The sequence below is a fragment of the Eurosta solidaginis genome, unplaced genomic scaffold (assembly GCF_040869045.1).
Source record: "Eurosta solidaginis isolate ZX-2024a unplaced genomic scaffold, ASM4086904v1 ctg00001051.1, whole genome shotgun sequence".
Taxonomy (NCBI): Eukaryota; Metazoa; Arthropoda; class Insecta; order Diptera; family Tephritidae; genus Eurosta; species Eurosta solidaginis.
In genome coordinates this window covers 365,110-379,346 of record NW_027136896.1, presented here as the reverse complement: position 1 = coordinate 379,346, position 14,237 = coordinate 365,110, and positions in this window count along the sequence as shown.

Sequence of the window (14,237 nt, the reverse complement as noted above, 5' to 3'; positions counted from 1 at the left end):
ATAACTATCTCAAAAATTATCGCTCTGATGCAAACAACTGATGAGTTATCTACTTAAATTTGATGAACAAAACGACTTACGTATTTTAAACATGCTAACCTTTAGCCCGGTAAGCAAATTAAAAAAAAACGCAATATGTAGGCTACACGAGAACGGAGACGTCGAGTAACCAAAACAAATGCGTTAAACAAATTCGTACACGTTATTTATCAATTTAACTCTAGAATTAAAGGATATACAACGAGAAACAACGTTTGACAACCTTTAAACAGTTTTAATAACTATCTCAAAAATTATCGCTCTGATGGAAACAACTGATGAGTTATCTACTTAAATTTGTTGAACAAAACGACTTACGTATTTTAAACATGCTAACCTTTAGCCCGGTAAGCAAATTAAAAAAAAAAACGCAATATGTAGGCTACACGAGAACGGAGACGTCGAGTAACCAAAACAAATGCGTTAAACAAATTCGTACACGTTATTTATCAATTTAACTCTAGAATTAAAGGATATACAACGAGAAACAACGTTTGACAACCTTTAAACAGTTTTAATAACTATCTCAAAAATTGTCGCTCTGATGCAAACAACTGATGAGTTATCTACTTAAATTTGTTGAACAAAACGACTTACGTATTTTAAACATGCTAACCTTTAGCCCGGTAAGCAAATTAAAAAAAAAACGCAATATGTAGGCTACACGAGAACGGAGACGTCGAGTAACCAAAACAAATGCGTTAAACAAATTCGTACACGTTATTTATCAATTTAACTCTAGAATTAAAGGATATACAACGAGAAACAACGTTTGACAACCTTTAAACAGTTTTAATAACTATCTCAAAAATTGTCGCTCTGATGCAAACAACTGATGAGTTATCTACTTAAATTTGATGAACAAAACGACTTACGTATTTTAAACATGCTAACCTTTAGCCCGGTAAGCAAATTAAAAAAAAACGCAATATGTAGGCTACACGAGAACGGAGACGTCGAGTAACCAAAACAAATGCGTTAAACAAATTCGTACACGTTATTTATCAATTTAACTCTAGAATTAAAAGATATACAACGAGAAACAACGTTTGACAACCTTTAAACAGTTTTAATAACTATCTCAAAAATTGTCGTTCTGATGCAAACAACTGATGAGTTATCTACTTAACTTTGATGAACAAAACGACTTACGTATTTTAAACATGCTAACCTTTAGCCCGGTAAGCAAATTAAAAAAAAAAACGCAATATGTAGGCTATACGAGAACGGAGACGTCGAGTAACCAAAACAAATGCGTTAAACAAATTCGTACACGTTATTTATCAATTTAACTCTAGCATTAAAGGATATACAACGAGAAACAACGTTTGACAACCTTTAAACAGTTTTAATAACTATCTCAAAAATTATCGCTCTGATGCAAACAACTGATGAGTTATCTACTTAAATTTGATGAACAAAACGACTTACGTATTTTAAACATGCTAACCTTTAGCTCGGTAAGCAAATTAAAAAAAAAAAACGCAATATGTAGGCTACACGAGAACGGAGACGTCGAGTAACCAAAACAAATGCGTTAAACAAATTCGTACACGTTATTTATCAATTTAACTCTTAGAATTAAAGGATATACAACGAGAAACAACGTTTGACAACCTTTAAACAGTTTTAATAACTATCTCAAAAATTGTCGCTCTGATGCAAACAACTGCTGAGTTATCTACTTAAATTTGATGAACAAAACGACTTACGTATTTTAAACATGCTAACCTTTAGCCCGGTAAGCAAATTAAAAAAAAAAAACGCAAAATGTAGGCTACACGAGAACGGAGACGTCGAGTAACCAAAACAAATGCGTTAAACAAATTCGTACACGTTATTTATCAAATTAACTCTAGAATTAAAGGATATACAACGAGAAACAACGTTTGACAACCTTTAAACAGTTTTAATAACTATCTCAAAAATTATCGCTCTGATGCAAACAACTGATGAGTTATCTACTTAAATTTGCTGAACAAAACGACTTACGTATTTTAAACATGCTAACCTTTAGCCCGGTAAGCAAATTAAAAAAAAAAACGCAATATGTAGGCTACACGAGAACGGAGACGTCGAGTAACCAAAACAAATGCGTTAAACAAATTCGCACACGTTATTTATCAATTTAACTCTAGAATTAAAGGATATACAACGAGAAACAACGTTTGACAACCTTTAAACAGTTTTAATAACTATCTCAAAAATTATCGCTCTGATGCAAACAACTGATGAGTTATCTACTTAAATTTGATGAACAAAACGACTTACGTATTTTAAACATGCTAACCTTTAGCCCGGTAAGCAAATTAAAAAAAAACGCAATATGTAGGCTACACGAGAACGGAGACGTCGAGTAACCAAAACAAATGCGTTAAACAAATTCGTACACGTTATTTATCAATTTAACTCTAGAATTAAAGGATATACAACGAGAAACAACGTTTGACAACCTTTAAACAGTTTTAATAACTATCTCAAAAATTATCGCTCTGATGCAAACAACTGATGAGTTATCTACTTAAATTTGTTGAACAAAACGACTTACGTATTTTAAACATGCTAACCTTTAGCCCGGTAAGCAAATTAAAAAAAAAAAACGCAATATGTAGGCTACACGAGAACGGAGACGTCGAGTAACCAAAACAAATGCGTTAAACAAATTCGTACACGTTATTTATCAATTTAACTCTAGAATTAAAGGATATACAACGAGAAACAACGTTTGACAACCTTTAAACAGTTTTAATAACTATCTCAAAAATTGTCGCTCTGATGCAAACAACTGATGAGTTATCTACTTAAATTTGTTGAACAAAACGACTTACGTATTTTAAACATGCTAACCTTTAGCCCGGTAAGCAAATTAAAAAAAAAACGCAATATGTAGGCTACACGAGAACGGAGACGTCGAGTAACCAAAACAAATGCGTTAAACAAATTCGTACACGTTATTTATCAATTTAACTCTAGAATTAAAGGATATACAACGAGAAACAACGTTTGACAACCTTTAAACAGTTTTAATAACTATCTCAAAAATTGTCGCTCTGATGCAAACAACTGATGAGTTATCTACTTAAATTTGATGAACAAAACGACTTACGTATTTTAAACATGCTAACCTTTAGCCCGGTAAGCAAATTAAAAAAAACGCAATATGTAGGCTACACGAGAACGGAGACGTCGAGTAACCAAAACAAATGCGTTAAACAAATTCGTACACGTTATTTATCAATTTAACTCTAGAATTAAAGGATATACAACGAGAAACAACGTTTGACAACCTTTAAACAGTTTTAATAACTATCTCAAAAATTGTCGCTCTGATGCAAACAACTGATGAGTTATCTACTTAAATTTGATGAACAAACCGACTTACGTATTTTAAACATGCTAACCTTTAGCCCGGTAAGCAAATTAAAAAAAAAACGCAATATGTAGGCTACACGAGAACGGAGACGTCGAGTAACCAAAACAAATGCGTTAAACAAATTCGTACACGTTATTTATCAATTTAACTCTAGAATTAAAGGATATACAACGAGAAACAACGTTTGACAACCTTTAAACAGTTTTAACAACTATCTCAAAAATTGTCGCTCTGATGCAAACAACTGATGAGTTATCTACTCAAATTTGTTGAACAAAACGACTTACGTATGTTAAGCATGCTAACCTTTAGCCCGGTAAGCAAATTAAAAAAAAAACGCAATATGTAGGCTACACGAGAACGGAGACGTCGAGTAACCAAAACAAATGCGTTAAACAAATTCGTACACGTTATTTATCAATATAACTCTAGAATTAAAGGATATACAACGAGAAACAACGTTTGACAACCTTTAAACAGTTTTAATAACTATCTCAAAAATGTCGCTCTGATGCAAACAACTGATGAGTTATCTACTTAAATTTGATGAACAAAACGACTTACGTATTTTAAACATGCTAACCTTTAGCCCGGTAAGCAAATTAAAAAAAAAAACGCAATATGTAGGCTACAAGAGAACGGAGACGTAGAGTAACCAAAACAAATGCGTTAAACAAATTCGTACACGTTATTTATCAATTTAACTCTAGAATTAAAGGATATACAACGAGAAAAAAACGTTTGTCAACCTTTAAACAGTTTTAATAACTATCTCAAAAATTGTCGCTCTGATGCAAACAACTGATGAGTTATCTACTTAAATTTGATGAACAAAACGACTTACGTATTCCAAACATGCTAACCTTTAGCCCGGTAAGCAAATTAAAAAAAAAACGCAACATGTAGGCTACACGAGAACGGAGACGTCGAGTAACCAAAACAAATGCGTTAAACAAATTCGTACACGTTATTTATCAATTTAACTCTAGAATTAAAGGATATACAACGAGAAACAACGTTTGACAACCTTTAAACAGTTTTAATAACTATCTCAAAAATTATCGCTCTGATGCAAACAACTGATGAGTTATCTACTTAAATTTGATGAACAAAACGACTTACGTATTTTAAACATGTTAACCTTTAGCCCGGTAAGCAAATTAAAAAAAAAACGCAACATGTAGGCTACACGAGAACGGAGACGTCGAGTAACCAAAACAAATGCGTTAAACAAATTCGTACACGTTATTTATCAATTTAACTCTAGAATTAAAGGATATGCAACGAGAAACAACGTTTGACAACCTTTAAACAGTTTTAATAACTATCTCAAAAATTGTCGCTCTGATGCAAACAACTGATGAGTTATCTACTTAAATTTGTTGAACAAAACGACTTACGTATTTTAAACATGCTAACCTTTAGCCCGGTAAGCAAATTAAAAAAAAAACGCAATATGTAGGCTACACGAGAACGGAGACGTCGAGTAACCAAAACAAATGCGTTAAACAAATTCGTACACGTTATTTATCAATTTAACTCTAGAATTAAAGGATATACAACGAGAAACAACGTTTGACAACCTTTAAACAGTTTTAATAACTATCTCAAAAATTGTCACTCTGATGCAAACAACTGATGAGTTATCTACTTAAATTTGTTGAACAAAACGACTTACGTATTTTAAACATGCTAACCTTTAGCCCGGTAAGCAAATTAAAAAAAAAACGCAATATGTAGGCTACACGAGAACGGAGACGTCGAGTAACCAAAACAAATGCGTTAAACAAATTCGTACACGTTATTTATCAATTTAACTCTAGAATTAAAGGATATACAACGAGAAACAACGTTTGACAACCTTTAAACAGTTTTAATAACTATCTCAAAAATTGTCGCTCTGATGCAAACAACTGATGAGTTATCTACTTAAATTTGATGAACAAAACGACTTACGTATTTTAAACATGCTAACCTTTATCCCGGTAAGCAAATTAAAAAAAAACGCAATATGTAGACTACACGAGAACGGAGACGTCGAGTAACCAAAACAAATGCGTTAAACAAATTCGTACACGTTATTTATCAATTTAACTCTAGAATTAAAGGATATACAACGAGAAACAACGGTTGACAATCTTTAAACAGTTTTAATAACTATCTCAAAAATTATCGCTCTGATGCAAACAACTGATGAGTTATCTACTTAAATTTGATGAACAAAACGACTTACGTATTTTAAACATGCTAACCTTTAGCCCGGTAAGCAAATTAAAAAAAAAACGCAATATGTAGGCTACACGAGAACGGAGACGTCGAGTAACCAAAACAAATGCGTTAAACAAATTCGTACACGTTATTTATCAATTTAACTCTAGAATTAAAGGATATACAACGAGAAACAACGTTTGACAACCTTTAAATAGTTTTAATAACTATCTCAAAAATTGTCGCTCTGATGCAAACAACTGATGAGTTATCTACTTAAATTTGATGAACAAAACGACTTACGTATTTTAAACATGCTAACCTTTAGCCCGGTAAGCAAATTTAAAAAAAACGCAATATGTAGGCTACACGAGAACGGAGACGTCGAGTAACCAAAACAAATGCGTTAAACAAATTCGTACACGTTATTTATCAATTTAACTCTAGAATTAAAGGATATACAACGAGAAACAACGTTTGACAACCTTTAAACAGTTTTAATAACTATCTCAAAAATTGTCGCTCTGATGCAAACAACTGATGAGTTATCTACTTAAATTTGATGAACAAAACGACTTACGTATTTTAAACATGCTAACCTTTAGCCCGGTAAGCAAATTAAAAAAAAAAACGCAATATGTAGGCTACACGAGAACGGAGACGTCCAGTAACCAAAACAAATGCGTTAAACAAATTCGTACACGTTATTTATCAATTTAACTCTAGAATTAAAGGATATACAACGAGAAACAACGTTTGACAACCTTTAAACAGTTTTAATAACTATCTCAAAAATTGTCGCTCTGATGCAAACAACTGATGAGTTATCTACTTAAATTTGATGAAAAAAACGACTTACGTATTTTAAACATGCTAACCTTTAGCCCGGTAAGCAAATTAAAAAAAAAAAACGCAATATGTAGGCTACACGAGAACGGAGACGTCGAGTAACCAAAACAAATGCGTTAAACAAATTCGTACACGTTATTTATCAATTTAACTCTAGAATTAAAGGATATACAACGAGAAACAACGTTTGACAACCTTTAAACAGTTTTAATAACTATCTCAAAAATTGTCGCTCTGATGCAAACAACTGATGAGTTATCTACTTAAATTTGTTGAACAAAACGACTTACGTATTTTAAACATGCTAACCTTTAGCCCGGTAAGCAAATTAAAAAAAAAACGCAATATGTAGGCTACACGAGAACGGAGACGTCGAGTAACCAAAACAAATGCGTTAAACAAATTCGTACACGTTATTTATCAATTTAACTCTAGAATTAAAGGATATACAACGAGAAACAACGTTTGACAACCTTTAAACAGTTTTAATAACTATCTCAAAAATTGTCGCTCTGATGCAAACAACTGATGAGTTATCTACTTAAATTTGATGAACAAAACGACTTACGTATTTTAAACATGCTAACCTTTAGCCCGATAAGCAAATTAAAAAAAAAATGCAACATGTAGGCTACACGAGAACGGAGACGTCGAGTAACCAAAACAAATGCGTTAAACAAATTCGTACACGTTATTTATCAATTTAACTCTAGAATTAAAGGATATACAACGAGAAACAACGTTTGACAACCTTTAAACAGTTTTAATAACTATCTCAAAAATTATCGCTCTGATGCAAACAACTGATGAGTTATCTACTTAAATTTGATGAACAAAACGACTTACGTATTTTAAACATGTTAACCTTTAGCCCGGTAAGCAAATTAAAAAAAAAAACGCAACATGTAGGCTACACGAGAACGGAGACGTCGAGTAACCAAAACAAATGCGTTAAACAAATTCGTACACGTTATTTATCAATTTAACTCTAGAATTAAAGGATATACAACGAGAAACAACGTTTGACAACCTTTAAACAGTTTTAATAACTATCTCAAAAATTGTCGCTCTGATGCAAACAACTGATGAGTTATCTACTTAAATTTGTTGAACAAAACGACTTACGTATTTTAAACATGCTAACCTTTATCCCGGTAAGCAAATTAAAAAAAAAAACGCAATATGTAGGCTACACGAGAACGGAGACGTCGAGTAACCAAAACAAATGCGTTAAACAAATTCGTACACGTTATTTATCAATTTAACTCTAGAATTAAAGGATATACAACGAGAAACAACGTTTGACAACCTTTAAACAGTTTTAATAACTATCTCAAAAATTGTCGCTCTGATGCAAACAACTGATGAGTTATCTACTCAAATTTGTTGAACAAAACGACTTACGCATTTTAAACTTGCTAACCTTTAGCCCGGTAAGCAAATTAAAAAAAAAACGCAATATGTAGGCTACACGAGAACGGAGACGTCGAGTAACCAAAACAAATGCGTTAAACAAATTCGTACACGTTATTTATCAATTTAACTCTAGAATTAAAGGATATACAACGAGAAACAACGTTTGACAACCTTTAAACAGTTTTAATAACTATCTCAAAAATTGTCGCTCTGATGCAAACAACTGATGAGTTATCTACTCAAATTTGTTGAACAAAACGACTTACGTATTTTAAACATGCTAACCTTTAGCCCGGTAAGCAAATTAAAAAAAAAACGCAATATGTAGGCTACACGAGAACAGAGAAGTCGAGTAACCAAAACAAATGCGTTAAACAAATTCGTACACGTTATTTATCAATTTAACTCTAGAATTAAAGGATATACAACGAGAAACAACGTTTGACAACCTTTAAACAGTTTTAATAACTATCTCAAAAATTATCGCTCTGATGCAAACAACTGATGAGTTATCTACTTAAATTTGATGAACAAAACGACTTACGTATTTTAAACATGCTAACCTTTAGCCCGGTAAGCAAATTAAAAAAAAAAAACGCAATATGTAGGCTACACGAGAACGGAGACGTCGAGTAACCAAAACAAATGCGTTAAACAAATTCGTACACGTTATTTATCAATTTAACTCTAGAATTAAAGGATATACAACGAGAAACAACGTTTGACAACCTTTAAACAGTTTTAATAACTATCTCAAAAATTGTCGCTCTGATGCAAACAACTGATGAGTTATCTACTTAAATTTGATGAACAAAACGACTTACGTATTTTAAACATGCTAACCTTTAGCCCGGTAAGCAAATTAAAAAAAAAACGCAATATGTACGCTATACGAGAACGGAGACGTCGAGTAACCAAAACAAATGCGTTAAACAAATTCGTACACGTTATTTATCAATTTAACTCTAGAATTAAAGGATATACAACGAGAAACAACGTTTGACAACCTTTAAACAGTTTTAATAACTATCTCAAAAATTATCGCTCTGATGCAAACAACTGATGAGTTATCTACTTAAATTTGATGAACAAAACGACTTACGTATTTTAAACATGCTAACCTTTAGCCCGGTAAGCAAATTAAAAAAAAAAAACGCAATATGTAGGCTACACGAGAACGGAGACGTCGAGTAACCAAAACAAATGCGTTAAACAAATTCGTACACGTTATTTATCAATTTAACTCTGGAATTAAAGGATATACAACGAGAAACAACGTTTGACAACCTTTAAACAGTTTTAATAACTATCTCAAAAATTATCGCTCTGATGCAAACAACTGATGAGTTATCTACTTAAATTTGATGAACAAAATGACTTACGTATTTTAAGCATGCTAACCTTTAGCCCGGTAAGCAAATTAAAAAAAAAACGGAATATGTAGGCTACACGAGAACGGAGACGTCGAGTAACCAAAACAAATGCGTTAAACAAATTCGTACACGTTATTTATCAATTTAACTCTTAGAATTAAAGGATATACAACGAGAAACAACGTTTGACAACCTTTAAACAGTTTTAATAACTATCTCAAAAATTGTCGCTCTGATGCAAACAACTGCTGAGTTATCTACTTAAATTTGATGAACAAAACGACTTACGTATTTTAAACATGCTAACCTTTAGCCCGGTAAGCAAATTAAAAAAAAAAACGCAATATGTAGGCTACACGAGAACGGAGACGTCGAGTAACCAAAACAAATGCGTTAAACAAATTCGTACACGTTATTTATCAAATTAACTCTAGAATTAAAGGATATACAACGAGAAACAACGTTTGACAACCTTTAAACAGTTTTAATAACTATCTCCAAAATTATCGCTCTGATGCAAACAACTGATGAGTTATCTACTTAAATTTGTTGAAAAAAACGACTTACGTATTATAAACATGCTAACCTTTAGCCCGGTAAGCAAATTAAAAAAAAAACGCAATATGTAGGCTACAGGAGAACGGAGACGTCGAGTAACCAAAACAAATGCGTTAAACAAATTCGCACACGTTATTTATCAATTTAACTCTAGAATTAAAGGATATACAACGAGAAACAACGTTTGACAACCTTTAAACAGTTTTAATAACTATCTCAAAAATTATCGCTCTGATGCAAACAACTGATGAGTTATCTACTTAAATTTGATGAACAAAACGACTTACGTATTTTAAACATGCTAACCTTTAGCCCGGTAAGCAAATTAAAAAAAAAACGCAATATGTAGGCTACACGAGAACGGAGACGTCGAGTAACCAAAACAAATGCGTTAAACAAATTCGTACACGTTATTTATCAATTTAACTCTAGAATTAAAGGATATACAACGAGAAACAACGTTTGACAACCTTTAAACAGTTTTAATAACTATCTCAAAAATTATCGCTCTGATGCAAACAACTGATGAGTTATCTACTTAAATTTGTTGAACAAAACGACTTACGTATTTTAAACATGCTAACCTTTAGCCCGGTAAGCAAATTAAAAAAAAAAACGCAATATGTAGGCTACACGAGAACGGAGACGTCGAGTAACCAAAACAAATGCGTTAAACAAATTCGTACACGTTATTTATCAATTTAACTCTAGAATTAAAGGATATACAACGAGAAACAACGTTTGACAACCTTTAAACGGTTTTAATAACTATCTCAAAAATTATCGCTCTGATGCAAACAACTGATGAGTTATCTACTTAAATTTGTTGAAAAAAACGACTTACGTATTTTAAACATGCTAACCTTTAGCCCGGTAAGCAAATTAAAAAAAAACGCATTATGTAGGCTACACGAGAACGGAGACATCGAGTAACCAAAACAAATGCGTTAAACAAATTCGTACACGTTATTTATCAATTTAACTCTAGAATTAAAGGATATACAACGAGAAACAACGTTTGACAACCTTTAAACAGTTTTAATAACTATCTCAAAAATTATCGCTCTGATGCAAACAACTGATGAGTTATCTACTTAAATTTGTTGAACAAAACGACTTACGTATTTTAAACATGCTAACCTTTAGCCCGGTAAGCAAATTAAAAAAAAAACGCAATATGTAGGCTACACGAGAACGGAGACGTCGAGTAACCAAAACAAATGCGTTAAACAAATTCGTACACGTTATTTATCAATTTAACTCTAGAATTAAAGGATATACAACGAGAAACAACTTTTGACAACCTTTAAACAGTTTTAATAACTATCTCAAAAATTATCGCTCTGATGCAAACAACTGATGAGTTATCTACTCAAATTTGTTGAACAAAACGACTTACGTATTTTAAACATGCTAACCTTTAGCCCGGTAAGCAAATTAAAAAAAAAACGCAATATGTAGGCTACACGAGAACGGAGACGTCGAGTAACCAAAACAAATGCGTTAAACAAATTCGTACACGTTATTTATCAATTTAACTCTAGAATTAAAGGATATACAACGAGAAACAACGTTTGACAACCTTTAAACAGTTTTAATAACTATCTCAAAAATTGCCGCTGTGATGCAAACAACTGATGAGTTATCTACTTAAATTTCATGAACAAAACGACTTACGTATTTTAAACATGCTAACCTTTAGCCCGGTAAGCAAATTAAAAAAAAAAACGCAATATGTAGGCTACACGAGAACGGAGACGTCGAGTAACCAAAACAAATGCGTTAAACAAATTCGTACACGTTATTTAACAATTTAACTCTAGAATTAAAGGATATACAACGAGAAACAACGTTTGACAACCTTTAAACAGTTTTAATAACTATCTCAAAAATTATCGCTCTGATGCAAACAACTGATGAGTTATCTACTTAAATTTGATGAACAAAACGACTTACGTATTTTAAACATGCTAACCTTTAGCCCGGTAAGCAAATTAAAAAAAAAAACGCAATATGTAGGCTACACGAGAACGGAGACGTCGAGTAACCAAAACAAATGCGTTAAACAAATTCGTACACGTTATTTATCAATTTAACTCATAGAATTAAAGGATATACAACGAGAAACAACGTTTGACAACCTTTAAACAGTTTTAATAACTATCTCAAAAATTGTCGCTCTGATGCAAACAACTGATGAGTTATCTACTTAAATTTGATGAACAAAACGACTTACGTATTTTAAACATGCTAACCTTTAGCCCGGTAAGCAAATTAAAAAAAAAAACGCAATATGTAGGCTACACGAGAACGGAGACGTCGAGTAACCAAAACAAATGCGTTAAACAAATTCGTACACGTTATTTATCAATTTAACTCTAGAATTAAAGGATATACAACGAGAAACAACGTTTGACAACCTTTAAACAGTTTTAATAACTATCTCAAAAATTATCGCTCTGATGCAAACAACTGATGAGTTATCTACTTAAATTTGATGAACAAAATGACCTACGTATTTTAAGCATGCTAACCTTTAGCCCGGTAAGCAAATTAAAAAAAAAACGCAATATGTAGGCTACACGAGAACGGAGACGTCGAGTAACCAAAACAAATGCGTTAAACAAATTCGTACACGTTATTTATCAATTTAACTCTTAGAATTAAAGGTTATACAACGAGAAACAACGTTTGACAACCTTTAAACAGTTTTAATAACTATCTCAAAAATTGTCGCTCTGATGCAAACAACTGCTGAGTTATCTACTTAAATTTGATGAACAAAACGACTTACGTATTTTAAACATGCTAACCTTTAGCCCGGTAAGCAAATTAAAAAAAAAACGCAATATGTAGGCTACACGAGAACGGAGACGTCGAGTAACCAAAACAAATGCGTTAAACAAATTCGTACACGTTATTTATCAAATTAACTCTAGAATTAAAGGACATACAACGAGAAACAACGTTTGACAACCTTTAAACAGTTTTAATAACTATCTCAAAAATTATCGCTCTGATGCAAACAACTGATGAGTTATCTACTTAAATTTGTTGAAAAAAACGACTTACGCATTTTAAACATGCTAACCTTTAGCCCGGTAAGCAAATTAAAAAAAAAAAACGCAATATGTAGGCTACACGAGAACGGAGACAGCGAGTAACCAAAACAAATGCGTTAAACAAATTCGCACACGTTATTTATCAATTTAACTCTAGAATTAAAGGATATACAACGAGAAACAACGTTTGACATCCTTTAAACAGTTTTAATAACTATCTCAAAAATTATCGCTCTGATGCAAACAACTGATGAGTTATCTACTTAAATTTGATGAACAAAACGACTTACGTATTTTAAACATGCTAACCTTTAGCCCGGTAAGCAAATTAAAAAAAAAAACGCAATATGTAGGCTACACGAGAACGGAGACGTCGAGTAACCAAAACAAATGCGTTAAACAAATTCGTACACGTTTTTTATCAATTTAACTCTAGAATTAAAGGATATACAACGAGAAACAACGTTTGACAACCTTTAAACAGTTTTAATAACTATCTCAAAAATTATCGCTCTGATGCAAACAACTGATGAGTTATCTACTTAAATTTGTTGAACAAAACGACTTACGTATTTTAAACATGCTAACCTTTAGCCCGGTAAGCAAATTAAAAAAAAAACGCAATATGTAGGCTACACGAGAACGGAGACGTCGAGTAACCAAAACAAATGCGTTAAACAAATTCGTACACGTTATTTATCAATTTAACTCTAGAATTAAAAGATATACAACGAGAAACAACGTTTGACAACCTTTAAACGGTTTTAATAACTATCTCAAAAATTATCGCTCTGATGCAAACAACTGATGAGTTATCTACTTAAATTTGTTGAAAAAAACGACTTACGTATTTTAAACATGCTAACCTTTAGCCCGGTAAGCAAATTAAAAAAAAAACGCATTATGTAGGCTACACGAGAACGGAGACATCGAGTAACCAAAACAAATGCGTTAAACAAATTCGTACACGTTATTTATCAATTTAACTCTAGAATTAAAGGATATACAACGAGAAACAACGTTTGACAACCTTTAAACAGTTTTAATAACTATCTCAAAAATTATCGCTCTGATGCAAACAACTGATGAGTTATCTACTTAAATTTGTTGAACAAAACGACTTACGTATTTTAAACATGCTAACCTTTAGCCCGGTAAGCAAATTAAAAAAAAAACGCAATATGTAGGCTACACGAGAACGGAGACGTCGAGTAACCAAAACAAATGCGTTAAACAAATTCGTACACGTTATTTATCAATTTAACTCTAGAATTAAAGGATATACAACGAGAAACAACTTTTGACAACCTTTAAACAGTTTTAATAACTATCTCAAAAATTATCGCTCTGATGCAAACA